The 24627-nt window shown below is 44.0% G+C and overlaps 1 long non-coding RNA gene across 1 annotated transcript in view; it reads left to right on the top strand.

Moving 5' to 3' along the window:
• Nucleotides 1-2811: 2811 nt before the first annotated feature.
• Nucleotides 2812-24627, top strand: part of LOC140847279 (uncharacterized) — a 33062-nt gene continuing 11246 nt past the window's right edge. The window contains exon 1 of the long non-coding RNA XR_012127118.1: nucleotides 2812-4675. This is a non-coding gene — a long non-coding RNA (uncharacterized lncRNA). The remainder of the gene's footprint in view (nucleotides 4676-24627) is intronic.

The raw sequence follows: 24627 nt of genomic DNA, 5'->3' as shown, positions 1-24627 counted from the left end.
AGAGTGGATGGCATTCCTACCACTACCAATAAAGCTGGGACCAGCAAAACCTGGCACAGCCAGCTGGGATCTGATGGTATATGCGACAGCTTGGAGATCCAGATTCAAGTTTCCATTTACATATATTATCCTTGCATTCCTAGTGAACCCCACCTGGTCATGTGAAGAAAAGAGCATAACAGGCCAGACACTGCTATTTTTAGAAAAGTCTGTTTGCAAGGTTGGCCCTTGGCTGGTGGTCTGGAAAGTTGGCATCTCCACTGTTCCTTAACTGATAAGGCTGATGGGCAGTGTGATTTTTCCTGTACACCAGTTTTCCATCCAGGAATCTGGCATTTTGGGAATTGCCAGGCAGAAGATGTCTATGCAATGACCACTAATAAAATCCTCAGGCACTGAGTCTTTAACGGGCTTCCTGGGCAGAAACATTGCACACATTCTTGTATTTTTCACTGCTAGAGAAAGGAGTGTACTTGATGTGTTCCTCACAAGACGGAAAGGGTGTAAATAGCTTGTGCATGGATTTCTTCAGACACTACCTGGGTCTTTTTCCTTCTGGTGATCCTATCGTGTATCCTTTCATTGTAATAAACCTTTACCATGAATACAATTGTAGGCTGAGTACTGTGAGTCATTCTAGAAAATCTTCAGATTTACATTTGCTAATATCTTATGTCTTCTTATCAATATTCTTCAGATCAACTCCTATTTATCAAGATTTTATTTCATGCATATGTTTTAGATACCTTGACATATAGCAACTTCTTTAATCTTTTGAGGTATAACTCATTTTACATGATAACTCATTTTATAGCTGAGAAAACAGGCTCACAGAGATGGAGTGACTCAGCCACAGTCATGCAGCTACTGACTGCACAGCAAAGCTTGGAACCACGGCCATCTGCTTCCACATTAGGGTGACCAACCATTCCGGTTTGCCCTTGACTAGAGGGTTTCTGGGACTTGGCACTTGAGTTCTGAAACTGGGATGGTTCTGGGCAAACTGGGATAATTGGTTACCCTACTTCCAGTCTTCTGCTGTCTTATACTTACCCTAACTGGAGACTTCTATTTACCTAAAGAAGAGCTTATCCCCATTAGGAGTTGGCATCTTAGACCCTGACTAGAAGAGCCAGACACCTGGTCTCTCAAGAACAGTTTCCACAGTCCTTAGAATCAAGCACTCTGCCCCTCCCAACCTGCTTTGCTCTGCCCGCTCTTTCCCCCTTTCCACCAAACCCTCTCTTCCCCAGCTCTGTCCACCACATTTTTCAGCATTACTGTTTTTAATTTCCTTTACCATCCCCTTCGCAAAAACTTCTTTCCTGATTTAATTTCCATTTCTCTTAATTCAATTTCATTCTCTTGATTGTCATTAAACTCTTAAAGTTGTTTCCAAAGAATTCAACACAAGGCCTTGTGCTTAGAGATTAATTGTCACCATTTTCCCTTCAAACACAGGTAGTTTCTTACTTCTCCTCAATTATCTCTGGGAGAAAGGAAAGTGACCATCCTTCTTCCCAGGGCCTCTCTGAGAACAAACACTGCTGGCGGCTGCCTTTGGGGACAGAGAGAGAAGGCAAGTCTCTTATTTTCTTCCTCCTGTTAACTGTAATCTTAGGATCTGAGCGTAGCCAGAGAACTCCAGGCTCCTCAGGACAGCTCAGGTTGTGAACAGACTGGGGGGCTTTGGGGGCAGAGATGATGGCTATCTGCCAGGAGGGGTTTGGGATGGTGAGGACGGGGAGCAGAGCCTGGCTCTGGCCTCAAGCATCCTGCCCAGCCAAGATCTCTCAGAGGAACTAAGGCTGTACCTCAAAGGAACAGAAACACTTTGGCTAGAATTTCCCTTCCCTGAAATGTCCCCCTTAGGAAATGAAAACTTCAGTGTTCTTTCTCACCATCTTTCTCAAGTTCTTTTTACGGCAGCCCTTTGACCTTTAAGAGACCCCGCCTTCCCCACCAGCCCTTGAACTCTATTTTCCCCAGCTCTCTCACCTCTGAACCTTCTCTGTATTTGCATACAAACCTTGAACAAAGGGTTGCAGGAGGAGTGGGGATGGCGCCGTGGGGCTCTGGCCAGCCTCCTGTACAATCCAGCTGGCCGCAACCACTGATCCTGTGTGGGTGAAGCACTCGAGAATCAGAAAGCACGCGTCTGGGTTCTGACACCTGGCCGGTGCTTAGGAGCTGCACGATCTTGGTGCTCTGCTGACCTGGAGCCTCGTTCCCTCATCTGCAGATATTCAGACAGTACCACGTAAAAGGGATATAGGGCTGAATTTTATTTTGTGTCAGGGCTAAATTAAAGAATGCAAGTAAAGTGTTTAACCCTGTGCCTGGCACTTAATAAGCCTTCAATAACAGGTAGTAGTATTTACACTGAGTAGCATTTGATTCTCTATGTCATAGAATCCCCAACTTTCAGGTCTGGAAAGAAAATTGAAGTTCTTCAGGCTACCCTTCCCTGACCTCTTTGAATATGAAATCCACTATTCATTCTCTGCCTCTGCTTGGGTGCTTCCTGTGGGGGGTGTGCACTGCTCTTTGGGAACCCCTGCCTTCTTTGGGCCACTGTATAGATGCCAAGCAGGAACTCTCTCTTCAGGTTTGATGTACAAGTGCAGGAACAGGAGTCTCCCTTCTTGGCTAAAATCATTTGGGCTGCTAGAGACAGGACCAAATGATGGTTTGGAGGATAATTTAGCAAATAACTTGATGGCATACTTACAGGTCAGGGTGGGGACTCTGGATGCTCCCCTCGCCTAGCTCCTGGGAGTCTAGTTCATCCGCAGACAAGGCCCTGGGGTTGAGGAGGACCCCAGTGAATGCAGGTGCATTTTATAGGCAAGGCCTCAAAGATCCCCAAGGAATCTTTGAAATCACCTTTCTCCTGGGTTCAGGGGACTCATAAACGATACCATCCGTCCCTGGTTATTCCTGCTCATTAAATGCCAGAATAAAGAGCTTCAAGCTCACGAGGGGCTCCATTCCCATTACTTCAGGACGCTTGGCTGCATTTATGATGAGAAGGCCCTGGGGTATTTAATAAACTGCTAGATTTGTCTAATAAAATCCTCCCGTGGCCTGGCTGATGTTACCAGCTTAATGTCACACACTCTCGCACTATTGGGACAGTACCAGAATGTATTTTAAATTCCCATTGTATCTATTTCATTTTTATTTAAAGGAAATGATTTCCAAGTTTTAAGGCAGATTTTCTGATGTAAACATACCTATGTACCTAGGTATGAGGAGCTAGAAATGTGGTATCGTATGTATCAAGTCTGTAAGGGGCTGGTCTACGGCTAGGAAGGAGCAACTATGCACTGCTGGCTCATCTAATTGTAGTTCCAAACTGTTCTCCTTGGAACTGTGATTCCTCAAATAGTGGATTCTCATAGTTACATACCATATATTTATATAAAGCTGCGTTTATCCTCATTTAACAATAGATTTAATCTTCTGTTAATGATGTTTTATATAGTCTCCTAGAAGGTTTGGATTGGGCTTTAGAACTTAATCTGGCAACCCCTCCTGTTACAGAAGGAGAAACTGAGGCCCAGGGAGGGCACGGGATTTGCCCGAGAGCACACTGGTAGTAAGTGTGGGCTGGAATTCAAGTCTAGATCTTAAAAATTCAAAGGTGGTGCTCTTTCCACCATAATAAGGATCCCTTAGTATATATATATGTGTCTGGCTTTCATGGACACCCTGACATGGGAAGGAGGCATGTGCACATCAATGTGTTTATGGTGAGGGAATCTGGCTGCTTGCACCATCACTGGCCCCCAGGATCGTGGGGCCTGTCTGGTGCTTAGGTGACTCTTCTCTTGCCCCCCTCGCTGCTCCCTTGCACCCCAGGTGTAGCTCTGGTGTAATGAAAGACAGGCAGACCTTGAACTGGAAAAGCTGGCTTCACCCCACCTCTCTGGCCCAGCATTTCCTCATTTGTAAAATGGAGTTACTGCTCCCTGAAATTCTCACGTTAACCGCAGGGCCCGCCTGGGATGCAGATGGTATTGGTTCAAACTCACCACACGTGTAGTGAGATAGGGTTCATCAGTAGTCTCTCTGGAATGAAAGGGAGTTCATGTTTCCTTATCTCCTGCTCTATGATCCTGTTTATTTTTAATTAATTTGGTAGACAGATCAACTTGCTATCTCACAGGTGCTGTCCCTGCCTCACACCACAGTGATGAGGAAGCACAACCCCCTTTTCTTGATCTCCACCCCCATGCACACAAGGCCTCTACTTAGGCGTAGCAGACTTTATAGAAGGCTCAAGGAAACAGAGAAGTTTGCCTCACCCTTGTTAGAGCACTATAGCCTTCATCCCAGAAATTCCTTGCTCCTTACTTCAAAACACAGATAGCTTAGCTCATTGATCTCTATCATTTAGGAACTATGTTTTGCTGCAACAGAGACCTATAAAACAATGCCTTAAATAAGGTTTAAATATTTCTTCCATGTAAAAGAAGTCTAAAGATAGGCGTTCTAGGGATGGTGTGGTAGTACTGTCATCTCATCAATGTTCTAACCTCCTCTTGTCTCTGTTTTGCTTTTTTTATCACAGGCCTATTGTTTCCAATCAAGATCACCTCAGGACTGCAAAATGGCTGCTTCAGCAGCAGTCATTACATCCGTTTTTCAGGCAGTGGAAGATGGAAGACCAGTAAGTTTACCAGCTGAGTCAGTCCCCCTTTCAGGGAGCATTTCCAGAAGTACAGCACCACAGTTTATTCCTTCATTCCATTGGCCCGAAGAAGTAAGCTGCTTTTATCTGGAAGGGAGTCGGGGAAATCCAATTTGTCATCTGGGCACCTTCCTACCTCCGGCAAAACCAGGGCCCTGTGTGAGTAAGAAGAGAGGAATACATTTTGGGTAGGGTGAGAGCAATGTCTCCCACAACCCCCAACTCAGTCCTGGACCTATCTTTGCATAGCCCATGACTCACTCCATTTAAACTAAGAGGCCACCACACTGCTGAAGGGAGGGAGCTGGAGTAAAAGAAATGGCTGTCTTTCATCTGCTGTGCTTACTAACAGTCTCTGAAAGTGGAAGGGGCAGCAGAGAGATTTGTCCTCCCACTGATGGGAAATTTACCACCCTCCTTGGAAAGCAGAAGCAATTATAGTTAGCCAGTTGTCTTTTATTTTCCTATTGCTATACCCAAGGATTGCTGTGAGACTCAGAGGACAGGTATGAGGAAGCATGTTGTAAATTAGAAAATGCTATTTCCTAGTAGCAATGATCATTTATAATTCTGAGAGTTGTCATGTCTACTAAAGCTGCCTGCTCAGTTGAAGAAAAGGGTTTTCTGAGAGCCAGCCAGACTGAGAGCCAGAGAGGAGGGGAGAGGAGGGCGCGAGAGGGAGGTGGGGAGAGAGGAGGCAAGTGGGACGGCAGAGTGGAGGCTTTTTTAAACAGAGGCAGAACAAAAATATATTGACATAACTGAATGCCATGACTGACCCAAGGACACGTGCAACTGTCTGGGAGACAGAATCACTATTCTTTATACTCAGGTGTCTCCATTTTTAAACACCTCCCTCATTTCATAGTGATATATGTATGTTGAAGACTATGTAAAACAGATGAAAAGACACAAGGTAGCCTTTTTTAAAAAAGCTGCACTTTCCATGTATAATTGACATATAATAAACTGTCTATATTTAACATATGTATGGAAGAAACATTAGCATTTGCTTTAGAGCCTTTTAAAAGTAAAAACTACGGATAGAGTTGAAACCCAGCTGGCCTCCTGTCCCCTCCCTTCTCTCTCCAGAGGTCACTCTCAAGTTAGTAAGTCATATTTCTGTCCTCACTATTACTTTGTTTTTAATACCAGTACACAGTATTATCCTGTGTGTTCAAAACATTTCATAAGCACTACCACAGGGCTTGTCTTCTATTTCAATTGGCTCTTGTTTTTTCATGCAACACTGTGGTTTATCCATATTAATAATGCAGATCGAGTTCATTCATCTTATCTTCTAGATTGTACTGTTTCCTCTGACATTTCCATGGTGATAGATATGATATCACTCTTATTGGTTCTAAGGCTTTGTACATTCTCTGGGATTTTCTCTGATGATAATAAAATCACCTGGAATGACAGTTTTGTTTCTTACTTTCTATCCCTAAACCTCTCATTTCTATTTCTAGTAAAATGTTGAATAGTTGTTAAAGAGGGATTATTTTCTTGTTCTTTTGCTGATTTTAAAGAGATTGTAAGGTTTGCATTTTTAGGTGTGATGCTTGTGGTAGGTCTTTGGTAGATATCTTTTTATCAGATTAAGGGATTTATCTCCTAATACTGGTCTGCCAAAAGTTGTTTTCCCCAATTGCATTCATAACTGACTTCATTAAGTTTATTTTTCTGCAGCTTTTGCTATAATTATGTAATTGTCTCCCTTCAATTTCCTAATTCAGTTAATTATATTAACAGATTTACCACTGTTAAAGTATTCCATCTTATTTAGGAAAAGATAAGACAGAGAACCATCCTTTATTTGGTCATGATGGACTTTTTATACATTGATTAAGATTGCCATCTGTCTGCTTTATGTGTATCTATTTTTTAAATTATTGTATTTGTGTACATATTTGAGATTGGGGGGATCTGTATATCATAACTGTCCTTATAATACTTTGTTTTTGTTATTTAGACTTTATTAGCTTTGAAAAATAAGTTGAGGAGTTTCATCTTTTTTTAGTGTCTGGAAAAATTTATATGTAGTTGGAATTGTCTGTTTTATGAAAGTTTAGAGGATCCACCTGGAAAACCATCTGGAACCGTAGTTTCTTTGTGGGAAAATGTAGAAATTACAAATTTAAGTTCTTATTTTGTTATAAAACTAATTGGATTTTCCATTTCTTCTCAAGTTACTATTGGCAAATGTGGTAGTTTAGATCAGGGGATGACCAACTTTGGCCTGTGAGCCAAATGCAGCCACTGCCTGATTTTGTAAATAAAGTTTTATTGGTCACTTACCAACTTTACATTTCCCTGTATGGCCCCGGAAGATGACTGGTTAGCCAGAGACGGGTAAGATTCCTCAAGGGAGGAACAACCTAAGACAGGCACAGTCGCAGGGGGGCCATCAGGTGAGAATTTGGGGATCAACAGAGGTGAGGCTCAGAACCTCACCCCCCCTGCTTTGAGAGAAATCTTCTGCATCCGTGGATGTCTTGCTGCCCTTGTCTAGCCTGGATTAATACTTAGTCCATAGGCACACACCTGATCATCTGATCATCTATATTTGCCTTCTTACAGCACTAAACTATGTTTTCTACCTTTATCTTGCATCTACCTACCACTTCAGCATTTTATTAAAAATAAAAATAATAATAATAATAGGAGAAATGTGGGATCAACATATAAATCAAGTACAAAAATCAAATGAATATTCATATTTGACCTGATGGTTTATAGGTCATATTGCATGATCAAAACCGAAAGTTTCTGTGATGAATGCCCTTGTACTGTTCACCATGTAAGAATTTATTCACTCTGTAAGAATTCGTTCACCATGTAAGAACTTGTTCGTTATGCTTCAGAAGATTGGAGACTGACGAGAATTAGGCTTGAGATGGATTAATGATTGTACATTGAGCATTGACCCCCCTATACTGAATTTTATTGTTGTTAACAACCATTTGATCAATAAATATGAGAGATGCCCTCTCAAAAAAAATAAAAATAAATAAATAAATAAATAAAGTTTTATTGGAATACAGCCATGGTCATTCACTGACATAATGTCTATGACTGCATTCCTGCTACAACAGTAGAGTTGAGTATTTGCAACAGACACTGCATGGTCTGCACATCTTGAAAGAGCTACTATTGGGTCCTTTATAGAAAGTCTGGCAATTCTTAAGCTAGGTTTTTTCTAGCTTTTCCTAGAAAATTAACATCCATTCTATTTGTCTAACTATTTCTTTCTATTTTTGTTTTTTTCTCTCTTTAGTTAGAACTCCTATTATTTGTATGTTGGAACTTCTAATCTATTTATTAGGTTTTCTTTTACATATATATTTAAACTTTTCTGCTGCCATCCAGGAGAAGTCCTCAGTCTGATCTTTTAGTTCACTAATTCTTCAGGTGAATCTGTCCTACCATTTAGCTGATCTAATGTGAATTATTTATACTTGGTTTAAAAAAATAATTTATTGTCCATGTCTCATAATGAAAATGTGTTTATTTTAAGTTTTCATCTATTCTGCTTCATATGGTAATAGTGTTCAGCATGCTATTTTTATTGTTTTTTTTGGGGGGGGGGACAGTCTTACTTTTCAGATATCTAGTTTTTTTCCAGTGAGCTCATGCTACTTTGGTAATGTACACAGGGGGATTTCCGACAGAGAGCTCTAGTCTGTGTCTATCCTTGTGCGCATAAAGTGTGGGTAGTGGGTAGTGACACCACAGGGCCTCTATTCTATTGATCATGTCTGACTGCTGACTGCCTGGAAAGCAAGGCTTTGGTTCAGGGTTTCAACTTTAAACCTTTGAGTACCAACTGCACTGTGGTGTCTTGGACTGGATCCTAGAATAGAATAAGAACACTCATGAAAAAATGGATAAAATCTGAAAAAAGTCAGTAGTTTCATTAATAGTAACGTACCAAGATTAATTCTGACAAATGCACTACAGTTATGCAGGACATTAACAGCAGAGGGACTTGGGAGAGGAGTATGCCAAGAAACCTCTGTACTGTCTTTGCAGCTTTCCTGCAAATCTAAAATTATTTGAAAATAAGAAGTTTTAAAAAATGTTTTTTAAAATAAGTGAGCTGTACAGTCATGATATATGTACTCATCTGTAGGTATATTTCACTTAAGTAAATGTTTTTTATTAGACACCCACCCTAGAACCCTTTAAGTAAGAGCAACGCTGGGAAGACAAAGCCACCCTTATACACCAGCCTCTGAGGGTCTGAAAGGGGAGAGTTGAAAGGGTGAATGTGCAAGGGAAGTGGTCATTCTTTATTTCAGTTTGTCCCACAGTTCACTGCTGCTCTTCTTTTTGGAAGTTCTTCTTTTCTGTGTTTCATTTTGCCTTGGTTCTGTTGTAACGCCATCAAGCTCACTAATCCCTTTCTCCTGCATCCTAACCTACTGGTCATCCAAATCAGTGTGTTTTCCATCTTATATGTTGCAGTTTTTATCTCTGGAAGCCTTATTTGGGTCTTTTTGTTTATTCTCCAGTTTACTCAACTTTTTGAACATTGAGAGTTCAATGTAATAACTGTTTAGGGTCCTCTCTGCTAATTCTAACCCCTGTGTTAGTTCTGAATTGGTTTTGATGGACTGGCCTCATTATGGGTCATGTTTTCCTGATACTTTGCATGCCTGGTAAACGTTGACTGGATACCAGACATTGTGAATGTTACCTTGTTGGCGCTGGATATTTTGTATTCAATCAATCTTGATTTTTGTTCTGGGATGCAGTTAAGTACTTGGGAAATGGTGCGATTCCTTCAGGTCTCAGTTTTTATGATGTGCTGGGTGGGTCTGAAGCACTGCATGAGGGCTGGTTATATTCTTCACTGCTGAGTGCTTTACCCCGTGCCTATGAACAGCGAGTTTTCCTGTCTGACTGGTGGCTGTGGGCCCTGCTCCCATTCCTGAGTGACCTCTGAGCCCTGTTGCCCCTAATTCTGTTGACTGGTTCCTCCCTCCACCTCCAGTAGCTCCCTACAAGTGTGTCGTTCGTTGATGGAGGCACAGATGTCCGAGGCGCTCTGCATGAGCTCTCCTCTCCGGCGCTCTGGGTCATAGCCTCTGGACCCTCAGCTCCATCTCTTTAACTCAGGGGGTCTGCCCGGTTCTGCCCCAGCTCCCCTCATGCTGCCCAAGGCAGTAAACTGGGGCAACATAGGGCTTACTGCATTTGCCTCTGGTCTCTCAGGCGTAGTTGTGACTGCCAGTGTCTTGAAAAACCACTGTTTTATGAATTTTGTGCTTTTTTCTCCCTCCCTCCCTCCCTCCCTCCCTCTCTCCCTCCCTCCCTCCTTCCTTCCTTCCTTCCTTCCTTCCTTCCTTCCTTCCTTCCTTCCTTCCTTCCTTCCTTCCTTCCTTCCTTCCTTCCTTCCTTCCTTCCTTCCTTCCGTCCTTCCTTCCTTCCTTCCTTTTTCTTCTCCTTCTCCTTTTTTTGTTGTTTCAAGCAAGAGGGTTAATCAGTCCCTGTTACACCATCTTGGCTGGGAGCCCAAGTCCCCACATTCTTATTTTGTTCCCTATATTTAAGTGAGATGTGCTTTCCAGGTCTATTTAGGGGCGGTTCTGTGGAGAGGTCAAAGAGGGGCCAGGACAGCCTTCCCAGTTTCAAAGTGCAAGGCTCCCTCTTCCACTGGCACGGTGAACAGCTCACTGTATGGCCTGTCTGTAGCCACTTAGCCTCTCAGAGCTAAGCTCTCCGCCTCCAGCGTGGGTTTCATGGAGTTCTGCAGGCCTTACCTTCCAAGGTGGATGTGGCACAAGTCTTTAAACACAGAGAAAACAACAGACTGTATTGAACGGGAAGCCCATTTGTGAAATGGCAGGGATGAGGGAGATGCCAGGCTGGGCACAGAGGCAAGGTGGAGGCAGGGCTGAGGCCAGCAAGATGTCTCGACACACGTGAGAGCCACGTTTAAGGAAAAGTCCTCTCTTTCATTCACATGTCCCACGTCTGGGGCAGGGGCAGTGGCAGGTATGGAACGTAAGTCTGCCCAAACGGAGGAGACGGCCGGCGTAAGGAAAGGCCCACGTGTGTGTCTCAGTAGGATGCTGAGCATTTGAGAAGACCCTGGTGTCTGCAACTGACACGTGTCAGAGACGGCTGGCTGCCTGCTGGAGAGAACTGCTGCTTTTCAGGGCTCCCAGAGTTACTGCAGAGGGGTTGTCTGCTCGGGGACTACACTTCCAGCCCCCTCTGTAGGTAGACATGCAACTTGGAGCCAGCCCACGGAATGTGAGTGGCAGTGATGTGTTCCTCCCATGTGGGCCAGTCCGTGTGTTCCTCCGCTTCCGGCAGGTGGGAATGGAGGCGACCCCAAGGGCAATCCTGAAGTCCCTTGGGGCCGATGGCAGAGCCTGCATATCTCAGGGCTAGTGCAACTCACTAGGGCATAAACAATTTTGCTATCACGGTGGTGGAACTACAACATCATATTAAGGGCATTCTCAGTAATACAACAAATTGATCATTTGGAAAATTGACTTTTGACAATCTGGTTTTCAGCAAATTCTTCCTTGAGGATATATATATATGTATTTTTTACTTCACTTGCTTCCTTTAGAAAGATCAAGTAGTGTTCTGAGTAAAATAACACACCAGTTTTAGGTAAAAGGCAGCTGATGTTACTCACAGATTTAGTTCATAGATGTTCTATCCTGTGGCTAGGTCGGGAAGGACTTGCCTTCGTTGTTCTTCTACCCATAGGATGCCAAGCTCCCTATAATGCTCCTTCTCTCTTAAGAGGAAGAAACCAGGGAAGTAGAGAGAGGGAGAGAGAGAAGGGAGGTCACTGAGGATTCACTCACTTAAGGTCACCAGTGCTAGCCTAGAAGCAGACCTACACCACTCATGGGGAAAAGTAAAGAACATCTATCTCATCCTCTGGCCCGCGTGTGTGCCCCCTGGATTATGTCATTACTAAAACATGTCCAGTAATGTCCTGCCTTCTTAGTATTGGGAGTATAACAGTGCAGTTGTAGGTCTAAGCCCTTCATTTCACAGGTGGGCAATCTGAGACCCACAGAGAACAAGGGGCTGCCCCAGGGCACTGTTTGTAAATTGCAGAGTTGGGTTTTCCCACCTTTACTTGATTGAAAGACTTCATAAGGCCCCCTCCCACTCCTCACACCCATATGCACCTTCTAGCAGCTGCACTTTCCTTCCTGTGAGTTGGTGAAAACCACACGGTGGGCCTGCAGGGCGACACGCCCGCCGTCACTGCTCATGTGTCATCAGGCAGGCTGCACGGTGCCCCAGATGGAAGGACGTGGCAGAGGAGCTTCTTGCACAGGGCCTCCCACCCATGCGTCTGCTCCTAGTTACATTTCTCAGGGGAATCCCTCCTGCCTTCTGCTGGTGGCCTCATGGGGCAAATGGCTTGAGTCACTCTCACCGCAGCACTCAGGTGACCTCAGAGGGCGACCACAGGGCTGGGAGCTGGAGCTGTCTGGAAAGTAGTTTCCCTTTTAATGTCTGTCTAGAAGGGCTGTTGCTCTTTACCCCTCTCCCTGGTCCTGTCTACCTTCCCTGTGCTCCTCTTAGTTTGATTGTTCTAAGCCACGACTGTGACCATGACTTTCCGAGAGCTGAGAGAGGCATGCAAGCCCAAGCAGGGCCTTCAGGGAAGCTCTCCAGCCCCCTGTGGCTACCCTTGCCTTATGTATCTTACACAGTGGGCATGCTGTTGCTATTTCAAGAGCATTGCTGCCTTTGCACCCCTATGCTCTTGCTCAAGCTGTTTCTTCTGTCTAGACTTTTCTCCCCCACCTGGATGGCTTGGAAACACTCCCTCCTCATTCTTTTGTTTTTAAAATTACTTATTTAAAAAAATTGTGGTAAAATATATATAACATAAAATTTATCATTTTAACCATTTTTTAGTGTACAGTATAGTAGCATTAAGTACATCCACACTGTTGTGTAACCATCACCATATAGCCTATCTCCAGACCTCTTCATCTTACAAAACTGAAACTCTGTGCCCATTGCACAATGACTCCCAGTTCCCCTCCCGACTAGCCCCTGGCAGTCACCATTCTATTTTCTGTCTCTATGAATTTGACTACTCCAGGTACCTCGCAGGGATGGAGCTGTACTGTATTTGTCTTTGTGTGACTGACATTTCACTTAGCATATGTCTTCAAGATTCATCCATTCTGTGTCAGAATTTCCTTCCTTTTTAAGGCTTAATAATATTCCATAGTATGGACAGACCACATTTTGTTTATCCATTCATCTTTCGATGGCACTTAGATTGATTCCACCTTTTGGCTATTGTGACTTAATTTGTGGCCTAACATATGGTCTGTCCTGGAGAATGTCCGATGTGCACTTGAGCAGAATGCATGTGCTGTTGTGGTTGGTCTATTATGTATTACGTCTGTGAGATCTAGTTGGTTTATTGTGTTATTTAAGTCCTTTAGTTGCTTATATTCTGTCTGGTTGTTCTATCCATCCATTATTGAGAGTGGGATAGTCATGTCCAACTGTTATTGTAGAATTGTCTATTTCTACCTTCAGTTCTGTCAATTTTTGCTTTATATATTTTGGTGGTCTGTTATTAGGTACATAAATATTTCTCTTCATCCTTTAAGACTCTATTCATATGCTGCCTCTGGGGCCCTCACTCCATGCTTCCCCTCCTTGAAGTATATAACGTGTTTGCCGTTTGATCTGAAGTACCGTGGGCCCTCTTGCAATAGTCAAGGAGCTTTTTCTTATTTTGAACTAGGATCTGCCCCTTGTGAGCACCCTCCCACTCTTTCCTCTGGAGCCCTGCAGAGTAAATCTGCTCTCCCTGCCCCTGACATCCTTCCAGGGATGTGGCAACACTGACTACATCCTCCTGAGTTTCTCCTTCCTCAGGCTGAATGGTTCCCCTGCCTTCAAGCTCCTCTGTTGCTTTTCTAGGGCCCTCTCCCTCTCTGAGCCACCATCTCCAGACATGCTCCATACTGTCCCTGGCTGGGTCTGAGGGACAGGAAGGGCATCCCCAGAACAAGGCATCCCCAGGCTGGCCGGGAGAGACGGCAGGGGGCTCTAACTGTGGCTTCCTCCAGGGGGTGGGCAGCTGGCTGCGGGGCGGAGAGGAGGAGGAGAAGGAGACAGAGTCTGGGTGTGTTTAATAGAGGGGCTGGGGTTACAGGGGCCAAGCTTCTTCTCAGCCTGTGCTTGCTAGGAGGCTCTGGCTCTGGTGAGTCCACTGGGCCCTATGCTGGTTGCAGGGTGAGCCACATGGGGGGAGTGCTGAACACCCCCAGACTGTTTCTGTCCAGTGGTTGGAGAGGGGTTTCAGATGCTGGTTAGCAGAGAGTCCATACTGTGGTCCTCCATACCTTGGATACCTGGAATTTTGTTTATGTCCCCTTCCCTCTTCCAGGGGTCCACTGGAGGTGACTGGCCTTAATAGTCAAGGGGAAACAAGGACAAAGGAGGACAAGAGGGGGTCCAGTGAGGGCCTTTGGGCTAGCTTTAATGGGAATGATGATGATAATTGCACTAATTTTATAGGATTGCTGGATGTATTAAAGAAGGCACTGCATGTACATGCTCTGTGTGATGTCTGCCGCTGCCTGGTGCAGTGACTGCAGCTGCACCAGCCCTCAGCCTGTGAGCGTCTCCCAGACAGTCTTCCCTCTTGATGCCTTGGGCACCTGAATGAGGTCTGTCATCTCCATGCTCTGACAGCGTTTGTGGGCTGAGAATGGGACAGGACAGCAGGATGGCATTTCAGTTCTGGCTTTAAGTTGCAGTGTGACACAAGGCAAGCTCCTTCCTCTCTCTGGGCCTCCGTTTTCTTTCCTGCACTGTGAAGGACTTGGCTGGAAGATCTTTGAGGCCCTTCGGCCACAGGAATGTGGTGCCTGGGTCATGGGCAGGGTATTACTTTCTGATGTTATTGACTCTTTCTGGGGAAAGGCAACTCCCTCTACTCCACCTTTGCTGAGCTGATCTGCTGGTTTCCTCTACAAGACGGGCTTCTGGAGATGGGTCTGCACCTGGGGGATCTGAGGTCAAGACTCTGTTCCACTGCCTCCCTGATGCATGCCCTGAAGACAGCCCAGGACAGGGGTGTTGCCTGGGTTACTTTCAGGGCTCTTGCCCCATTTGGCCTGCACAGCCCAACCCTGGAGGCACAGGGAGCGTTCACCGTGTCCTGCTGTGACACGTGGCCAGAGGGCAGTAGAACCCGAGCCCTCCTGGCAGGCAGGGGATCCTCATGGAGCTAGCCAGGCCCGGCTCAGAGCCGCAGCCTGCCAGCCTCCAAACCAGCTGTCACCTGGGCCACTACATAGAAGTCACGCCATGGGGGGTGGCATCAGGCTGCTGGAAAGCGTGTCCCTTGCTCTGGGGCCAAGGAGAGGAATGAGACATCAGCCTGGCGCCGACTGGCCTGAAGAGACAGCTGGCTGTGCAGGGAAAGCTGAGACAAAGTCCCAAGTTCAAGACTGGCTGGTAGCCTCAGGACAGGGATTGCTGATGGTCTGACCCACTGCCAAGAAGAGAGCAGGGCCAGACCTACTGAGGCCTGGCCCTGAAGCCCATCCTCCACCTGACTGACCTGCACTTGGTTTCTGCTCCTCCTCTGGGCCTTGGCTTCCCCATCTGGGCCAAATAGGAAGGTGCTGAGAGAACAGATTTTGTGGTGTCTTTACTTAAACCTTGGGGACCCTCTACCTTCAGCCTTTAGTGGCAATACTACTATGAAGGGTAAGTACGTGCTGTGTAACTGTCTGCTGCTGTAGACACCCTCCTCACTGCAGAATAACCTTTCCTCACATGTCCTGGGCCAGGCTGGTACCTATTCTCCCATTCTCTAGAAGGGAAACGACTTTTGTTATGATTATAAGGAATGACAATCTGGATGGTTCAGTACATAGTTGAAAGAGGTCTGCGCTGACTGAACTCCAGCTCTCCTAGGGGATCTTGAGGAATTCTCTTCCTGTCTGGGCCTCAGTTTCCCTCTTTGTAGTGTGAGCTCTTTGGGTCAGGAGATCTACAAACTTCTTTCCAGTTTTGCCTCAAGGTCTCTAACTTCCCCCTGGACATTTAACCTTTTTCCCCTTGCTTTGTCTCTGAAATGGATTAAATGGGAAAGACTAAAAGTCAAACAGCTTGGCTACAGACCAGTTCCAAGGACAAAGACTCCCCTAACCTCTCCTGCAGAGGGCAGTTAGAAAAGTGCTGCCCCCAACACTGTTGGCAGAAAAAGACAGGGTGCTTATGTTCATATCTGGCCACGGTGGAGGACTGTTACTAGTGGTCACAGACACACTGGGGTTTTTTTGAGAATGTTTGTTCCTGAGTGAAAGTCAGCTGACACTTGGCACCAGGCCTTTCTGGAATTATCTTCATCTTAGAGCCATGGTTTATTTTTCCACAGGCCTTGAGGTTAAGGGGATTCCAGAACCTTCACGTGAGCAGTAGTACCCAGTATCCTGGGGCTGCTGCCTGTGAGGCTACCTCTCCCAGCATCTGCCACCCCACTGCTGACAGGGAGCTGGCTGTGGCACCCAGGGCCCTCAGGGCATCCTGGATCATGTGAGACTCTCAGGAAGCCAGTGCTCACCTCTCAGGCATCTCCCCGAGAACCGCTGCCACGGCGTTGTCAGCACGCCTGTGTCAAATGGCTTCACCTGCATGTGCCAGCAGAAGGGCCACTCTGTGGGCAGGCCTCCTGGCTGTCCTGTCACCCTGCTCGTGGCTGACACACACTCACAGCCACGTCACTCACCCATGCTGCCGGGTGCTTGTGTGAGCAGCTGTGCCTTTAGGTTGTTGCTGGGGGAACCCTACACTTCTGCCACTTAGGAGCTGGGCTCTGGACAGTGAGCAGGAGAGAAGGAGGAAGAGCTTTCTGGATGTAAAACTGCACGGGGAGATTCAGACAAATTTGGGTAATACAAAATAAACCAGTTTGCCTAGACCAGATCCAAGATCCCTATGCACCTGGCCACAGCCTGTGACAATTTCTGAGGAATGGTCATCATTCACACCAAAATGGGAAAAATAAAGCCAATAGAATGGATTTCATAAAATTAATGTAGCTTGAGGAGTTCATCTTCATGTTGAGAGAGATTGATGCTGCTTTTTAAGTTCAAATGCTTTTTTCCTTAGAAAATGATACTGATGAGATGGTAGTTGGTTTTTAAAAATGTACCTGCCTGACAACCCCATGTCAATCCTCTGTCATTAGAAAAATTTTTTTTACTGATGAAGGAATTAAAAAAATCTAGGTATCATCTGTACTCTCACATACCACACAGTGTACTCATTTAAAGTGTGTAATTCAGTGGTTCCTAGTCTTAATGGTTGTGCAACCATTACCATAGTCAATTTCAGAACGTTTTTTATCACCTCCCCAAAAAACCCTATACCCTTTAGCCATTAACTCCTACATCCCCCATTCTCCCCTGGCCCTAGGCAGCCACCAATCTTTCTGTCTCTATAGATTTGACTACTCTGGGCCTTTCGTGTAAATGGAACCATAGAATACACAGTTTGTGTGTCTGGCTTCTTTCATTTAGGACATGTTTCTAAGGTTCATCCATGTTGTAGCATGTATAACTACTTCATTCCTTTTTGTTGCCAAACGTTAAATAATATTCCATTGTACAGATCTACAACATTTTATCTATCCATTCATCAGCTGATGGACATCTGGGTTGTTTCCACTTTTTGGTTATTTTGAGCAATGCCACCATGAGCATTGGTGCACAGGTTTTTATGTGGAGGCATGTTTTCAATTCTCATGGGAGTGGAATTACTAGATGATTACATCTCTGACCTCATATACCACCCCTTCACACTCCCTACCCTGGGACTCTATCCCCACCCCACCAGCTCATACTTTCAGGCTGCTCTCCTCCCCACCACCTGACTTCTGCCCGCACTGCTATATCCCCTGAGAAGCTCTTCCCTGCTGTCATTTTGGGTCTTAATCCTATGTGTTACTAAAGGCCCAGCTCACCTGTCCCTTCCTCCACAAAACCTTCTTCCAGAGCTGTCTCAGAGTCATGCAACCCCCCAGGTCTGTCTTATAGCACTAGGCCTTTGGGCTTTGCACTGCAGTTAATCTGTTCCCAGATCTTAGTACCTTCCTACTATACTCTTCCTAGCTTCCTCTAGACTCTGGTATTTGGATTTACTATAATATCCCAAGTGCTTTGCATACAGGAGACCCTGCATAAATGTTTGAATAGTGAGCACTCAATGTGTTCTGTTATTTAATGATTTTAAGATGATACCTCTACTTTCTATATGGCTATCAGGGATGGTGGAAGCCCTTCCCAGCTTCTCAGAATGAAGACACATTGTACAGGCAGCACTTGGGGAGCAGGGCCAAGCTGCCTTCTGTCCCTCAGGCCCATTTCCCTTGTCTCCAGTCTGACACAGGCACCTCAGCCTTCTCAGCACGTTTCCAGCTAAAATCTAATGAATTACTCTGAAAAACAAGGTTATGCATTTTGGATCCTGACTTCTTTGAGCATTGCTCATGACTTTGAAATTTATAAACATAGACAGCTGTCTTCCCAGATGACCTACCAAATCATATTCCCCTAGAAAGCAGAGCTCAATTAGATGTTTAAGGCATCAGATAGTGAAATGGACGAGATGACTTCCTGCCCTGTGAAGGTAGGGCACAGCCCTGACAAATGGTCATCTGGTTTCTGAGCATTTCCAATAACAAGCAGATACCTTCCTCCCAAGGCTGCCAGACGGGCAGAAAAGTTCTTCACACTGAAGTGAAATCTGTCATCCTGCAGCTCCCAACCACTGTTGGCTCGGCTGCTTGGGGCCCCTCAGGCCATCCCCACTCCTGTTCTCAGCTCTTCACGTTTTTGAAAACAGGACTGTCACATCTGTGTTTGTTCTTATCAGACAGAACAGCCCCAGTTCCTTCAGGAAGTTCTCAATACTTCAAAAACAGTAAATATAATACATAGTAAACAATTAATTAGTAATAATGAATACTTTCAAGTCAGAAAAAGTACTAGTAATATTACCATAAAATATTAAAATTGTAGTCTTTCATCTCTGACAACTGAGCATGTAGCATATGCCAGGTATTGGGCCCATGCACTGACTTTCTACTCATCCAACAGCCCTCCCAGGTAAGGACTATTATAATTCCCATCTGACCGATACGAAAACTGAGACTTGGAAAGAATAAGTAATGTGACAAAGGTCATGTAGCTACTGGAGGAGGGTTTTGAACCCAAGCATGTCTTCTTGAGTTCAAGGTCTAAATTTGGTGTATGCAGCCCTACTATTGGGCCCTGCCAGGCAACAGTGAGCTTTTCCAGAAAGCTGGTTGCAAGCCTTGTTCTTTTGTGGTTCAGTCAGAGGAGCATGGATGGGGCTGAAAGTCAGGAGCTAGGGGTTCCAGTGTGGACACTCCTAACCTGTGGTGTGAATCTGCACAAGGTCCTCTCCTTGCCAGACTCGTGGTAAAGTCATCTGCAAAACAAGGAAGTTTAACTGGATGGTTTGTAAGATGCCTATTGGTTTTCTATTTGAATGCTCCCACCTTCCCTGAATGTACTAAACTCTGGACCTTTGAGTCCCTGGTCCCGTTGTCTGGAATTTTCTTTCCCCTCTACTGCTTGACAAATGTTACTCATCATTTGAGTCTGAATATTGCTTCCTCATGGTGCCTCCCGACCCTCAGTGTCGGCCAGCCTTGCTCCTCTCTGTTCCCTGAACACCTGTGTAAGTCCTGCTCGATAACCTGTGATCGTCTCTCCAGATGGACAGTTTACTTCTGGAGGACACACTTGTTCGTTCACGCTGACTTCAGCACTTAGCCCAGAGGGAGCTTGTCTCCAAGGAAGGTAGCAGGCCGGTGGTTGGGGTGCCAGTTCCCCGACACCTCGACTAGATGGCGCTGCAGCCCATGGGAATGTCCTCCCACCAACTGCAAAACTTCCGTCCGGCCAGAGGAGCCTTAACCTCAGGCCAAGCTGGGAGATCACTTGGTCAGAAGCCCAGGAAAAGTACAAGTTTCTATTTTCTCCCTATCTGCTCAGTTTTGAATGCTGCTAGGATTGACCCCTCTACATTTCCCATTCCTTGAGGTCTCTCCCTTCATCTTTCCTCTGCTGTCTCATAGCAGAAAAATTTAGACCATTCTTTTCCTCTGTCTTTGGACTGTTCCATGTTTTTGTCCAATGCATGTATGATCTGCTGATTTTTGCCACATGCCATCCTCACCTACTCCTCTAAAAAAAAGGAAAGATATTGTACAATACCTTATGGTAATATTTCTGATACAAATGAACATCTTCTATTTCTGATCCTTTTACTGTTTGTTCAAGTCCATTTTGTTTTTTCTGCTTTCCTGTATCTCCTTTTCACCCTGTTTGGTGCCTCTGCACACCCTCAGCACACCTCTGGGGCTGAACTGCCTGGGTTTGCATCTTGCTTTTGCTTCTTCTTTGTCGTATGACTCTGGGCAAATTACTTGACCTCTTAGCAACTCAATTTCCTCATCTGTAGAACGGGGTCAGCAATAGTTCTTAGCTGAAACGGGTTGCTGTGAGGTCAGAATTAGCTCTTTGCACTTTACATAAAGGGGACCAATAGACACGACATGCTGCCAAGTGCTTGTGACATGCCCCTTTCCATCGCAATCCATTATGCGTTGAATGCACCTCTTATTTGTGAGTCCCAGGAAGGCAGGGGCTGGGTTTGTCTTGTTCACTGTCCCATCCTCAGTCCCCAGAAAAGAGCCTGGAACATGCGAGAGGCTGAATTAAAATTTTTGGAAGAACCATATTAGGTTTTGTTTCTCCTTTATCAGAAAAATGAACTAAAATTATGATACATGTTTCCCCATTTACATTGGTTAGGATTTAAAATTAATAACACTTAGGGCTGGCAAGGGCATAAAATGGATGCCTTTATTTCTGGACGAATGTAAAATAGTAGAACCTTCTGGAAGGCAACTTGACAATATGTAGAAAGAGCCTGAAAAAAACTTGACTCAGTAATGTTACTGCCACTTTAAAAAAAAAGGCCAGAGTGCTTAGACGTACACACATTGTTCACAACAGCAGGGTTTGTTCTATTAAAAAAAAAATCACTAACAATTGAACAGAAATACTGAAATGGTTAAATAAATGATGACAGGCCCATGTAGTAGAATAGTATGCAGCCATTAAGGGAATCTCTTTTGTGGGATAGTTAATGATGTGGGAAAACATTTCTGATATAAGCTTAAATGATAAAAAGTAACCTACAAAAGTGGTAGACGGAATGGGCACATACCTCTTCAATCCCGATTTCCTTATCTGTAAAATTAAAATAATAATAGTGCCTATTTCTTGGGATTGTTGAAATGTTTTTAAAAGTATTTTTAAAAAATTTAAATTATTTTATTAGCTCTGGGCATAGGAGGAAGGACTCAGTAAATGTTAGCTCTTGTTCCTTAACACATCAGAAGAACAAGATTGGAAGTAATCAGGGCAGAGTATTAATGGCGGCTAATCTCAGGTAGTGGCGTTACAGAAGTTTTAATTTTCTTCTTCACAAGATAAAATATACATAAAGCAGCTAGTCAAGTGCTGGACCATAGAAGGTGCTCAATAAAGGTAGCTAACATCGTGCTATTTTTTGCTCTCTTATTTTAAAATAATGAGCCTGTATTACTTTAAGGCTAATTAATACAGCCACAGCACCAGTTCTTGACTATTTGCTAATTGATTAACCAACCATGACCTAACCTGCACTCTGCCTGGCTTTGTGACAGCCACTTAGCCTATGTGGCAAGGGGGACTGATTATGGACCTCTTCCCTTCAGCTCGGAGCCCAGTATTAACCAATTCAATTCTGTTTGCATCCTCTTCTTTTTACGACTCTCCTAAATAATCTTTCCCAGTGGCCAGCATTTTTTTGATAACACGTTCCTTCCGTGTCTCAGTAGTTTTCTCTTTTGCTATTTCTTCCTCAGACTTTCCTTCTTCACAACAAATTCCATGACTATCTTTACTGCCTTCTCCTGATTTTATCCCACAGTACACTCTCCTTTTCTATCCAAAACAAATAACAATTCATCTTTCCCCTATAAATGAAGTCAAGCTTGTTGATAATAACCATGTCAATCTCTTTAAAGTCCAAACAAAAGTATATGAGTAAGTTGGGATTACAAACCAGAGAGGAAAGGATGACTAATTTGATGAAAGATATTGGGAAATTTGACCAGCTATGTCAGAAAAAAATAAAAGTGAGATTCCTAAGGCATACCACACAACAAAATAAATTCCAGATGGAATAAAGAATCCCAGCTAGGAAAACCTAAAGAAGATATTGGCAAATATCTCTCATCTTAGAGTGAAGAAAACCTTTCTTAACACTTATGATATACAAAGGCATATGTGTCTAAATAAACATAAGATCTTTTCTAACTTAACAAAGTCCAACACAAAATGGAAAACAGAAACACACTGGCAAGATTAGTGACAAAGGTAGATATCTTTAAAATAGAAAAAGTCTTTACAAATCAATGGGAAAATTTGAATAAGTCAACAGAAAAATAGGCAAGGGTAAGTAAGGTTAAAGATTAGTAACAGACCAGGAGAAAATTTTTGTAGCATATAAAACAGATAAGGTATTAATAAAACATTAATTGTATAAAGAGCTCCTTCAAATCAATATGAAAAAAGGCAACTCAAAAGAAAACTCCGCAAAGGAAGGAAGGAACTCATCACGGAGGAAGGAAGAAATAAGAAGACTGAAGGTATAAAAAGATGCTCAACCTCACCAATAACCAGAAAAATGCAATGATTATTTTTTTGAAGTTTCCTCTCAACGTAACAAATTGGCAAACATTAAAAAATTAAAAATCGCCAGAGTTGTAGTGGACATGAGGGAAGCAGTCATTCCCCTTATTCTCGCACTGGCGAGAACATATAAATCAGTGAGGTCTTTTGGAGGGCAGTTTGCCAGTAAGTTTTAAAAATAGTCATTCCTTTTGGCCCAGCAATTCTACTTCAAGAGTTACATCCTCAGAAATGCTATACATGTGCAGAGATAGGTGCAAAAGATACTAATTGTTTATTATAATAAAAACAAGTGAAGGAAAAGGCATTCAAATATTCTAGAGAACACTAACAGAAGTGCACCCAAATGCATGCATATTGTCATAGTAGTTCTGGCAGGACTTGTAAATATATCAGATGTCCAATAAGAGCATATTATGTAAATAAATTATGTGCATCACTTAATGGAATGCTACTCAGCTTGAAAAATGAATGAGGTAGATCTATATGTACAGCTATGGAAAGATGTTCATAATAATAAAAAATAAATAATGTCCAAAATCACTACTTAAAGAAAAAAAAGTTTGGAGGACTTTAGATGAAGTCTGATCCCATTATGAATACCAGACTATGACCCAGCTGTATGTGTCTGCTTGGGTGAGTGGGGGCCCTGTTGACTGAGGCTGAGAGGAAGTCCCAGCTCCCAGCATCTCCTGCTTTTCACAAATCACTCTCAGGGGAGGGCTGTACACATCCTTTCTCTCTTTGGTCTGCTGGGTGGGTTGGGACTCTTCTGCCTTGTGAAGCTGGTTTCAGGTAGGACAACCCTATTACCATTCTGGAGGTTTCTTCATAGGAAAAGAATGGGAAAGCCACAATTTCTGCATGAGTGTAAAGGAGGACATACCAGTAGAAGCTCCAGAAGACTTGTGGTTCCGTCCCACGAAGTCTTTTCCAACAATAACAGTGGATCACAAGTAGGCAGGGCAGGAAGCCCTCCATTTTAGAAGGAAGGAGAGAGAACAACTGAGGCTGAGACCACGAGATCTGTTGGGACAGCCCTTCCTCTCAAGGTTTTCTGCCTCATGTGAAGGTGAAATCTGCTTCTTTGAGTTTCTTGGGGTCAAGCCCACCTTCCCACGGAGAATCCTTTAGAGACCCAAAATATATTGTCCTGTTCTCTCTTGTGTCAACCTCATGCAAGTAGAATCTCCCTGTCACTCAAGGTTTCAATAGCAGCCACAGTGCCATTGTTAGAAAAGCTGAGCAGGGGACCCACCATGGGTGAGAGACTGGACTAGATGATTCCACAAACCCATGGTTCCGTAGGATCCTCTTAGATTAAGGGAATCTAAGACTTGTTGGTGAAGGGCTGTATTTATATTCTTTACCCACTTGTTCCCAGGTCCTTTTCTCTGTGAGTTGCATAAAGTGTTTTAGCAAATGTGAAAAAATGGTCTCAGCAGAAATGAATGGGCTGTGGGGAACTGAGTCTCAGTCCCTGGTAGGAAAGAATGAGATCCTCAGTGGGGCTTCAGCTTGAAAGGGGAATAATTCTTCTGCATGATGAAGCAATTTATAAGGGATTTCAATCTTGTTATCAAGATAATAACTTTTTATTTTTATTTATTTTTCACTTTTTTAAAATTAATTAATTTTGTTGTCTTTAATCTACAATTACATGAAGAGTATTATGTTTACTAGGGTCCCCCTTCACCAAGTCCCCCCCACAAACCCCATTACAGTCACTGTCCATCAGCATAGTAAGATGCTGTAGAATCACTACTTGTCTTCTCCGTGTTGCACAGCCCTCCCTGTGCCCCACCCCCACATTATACATACTAATCGTAAGGCCCCCTTTCTTTTTCCCCACCCTTATCCCTCCCTTCCCTCCCTTTCTCCCCAGTCCCTTTCCCTTTGGTAACTGTTAGTCCATTCTTAGGTTCTATGATTCTGCTGCTGTTTTGTTCCTTCAGTCTTTCTTTGTTCCTATAGTCTTTGGGTTTGAGGTGAGTCTCTTGTAAGCAGCATAGAGATGGGTCTTGCTTTTTTATCCATTCTGTTATTCTGTGTCTTTTGATTGGTGCATTCAGTCCATTTACATTTAGGGTGATTATTGAAAGATATGTACTTATTGCCATT

Source organism: Manis javanica, chromosome 2 (genome assembly GCF_040802235.1).
Source record: "Manis javanica isolate MJ-LG chromosome 2, MJ_LKY, whole genome shotgun sequence".
In the NCBI taxonomy this organism is placed as follows: domain Eukaryota; kingdom Metazoa; phylum Chordata; class Mammalia; order Pholidota; family Manidae; genus Manis; species Manis javanica.
Note: the sequence above shows the minus strand (reverse complement) of the source record. Positions and strands in the feature narration are given on the sequence as shown.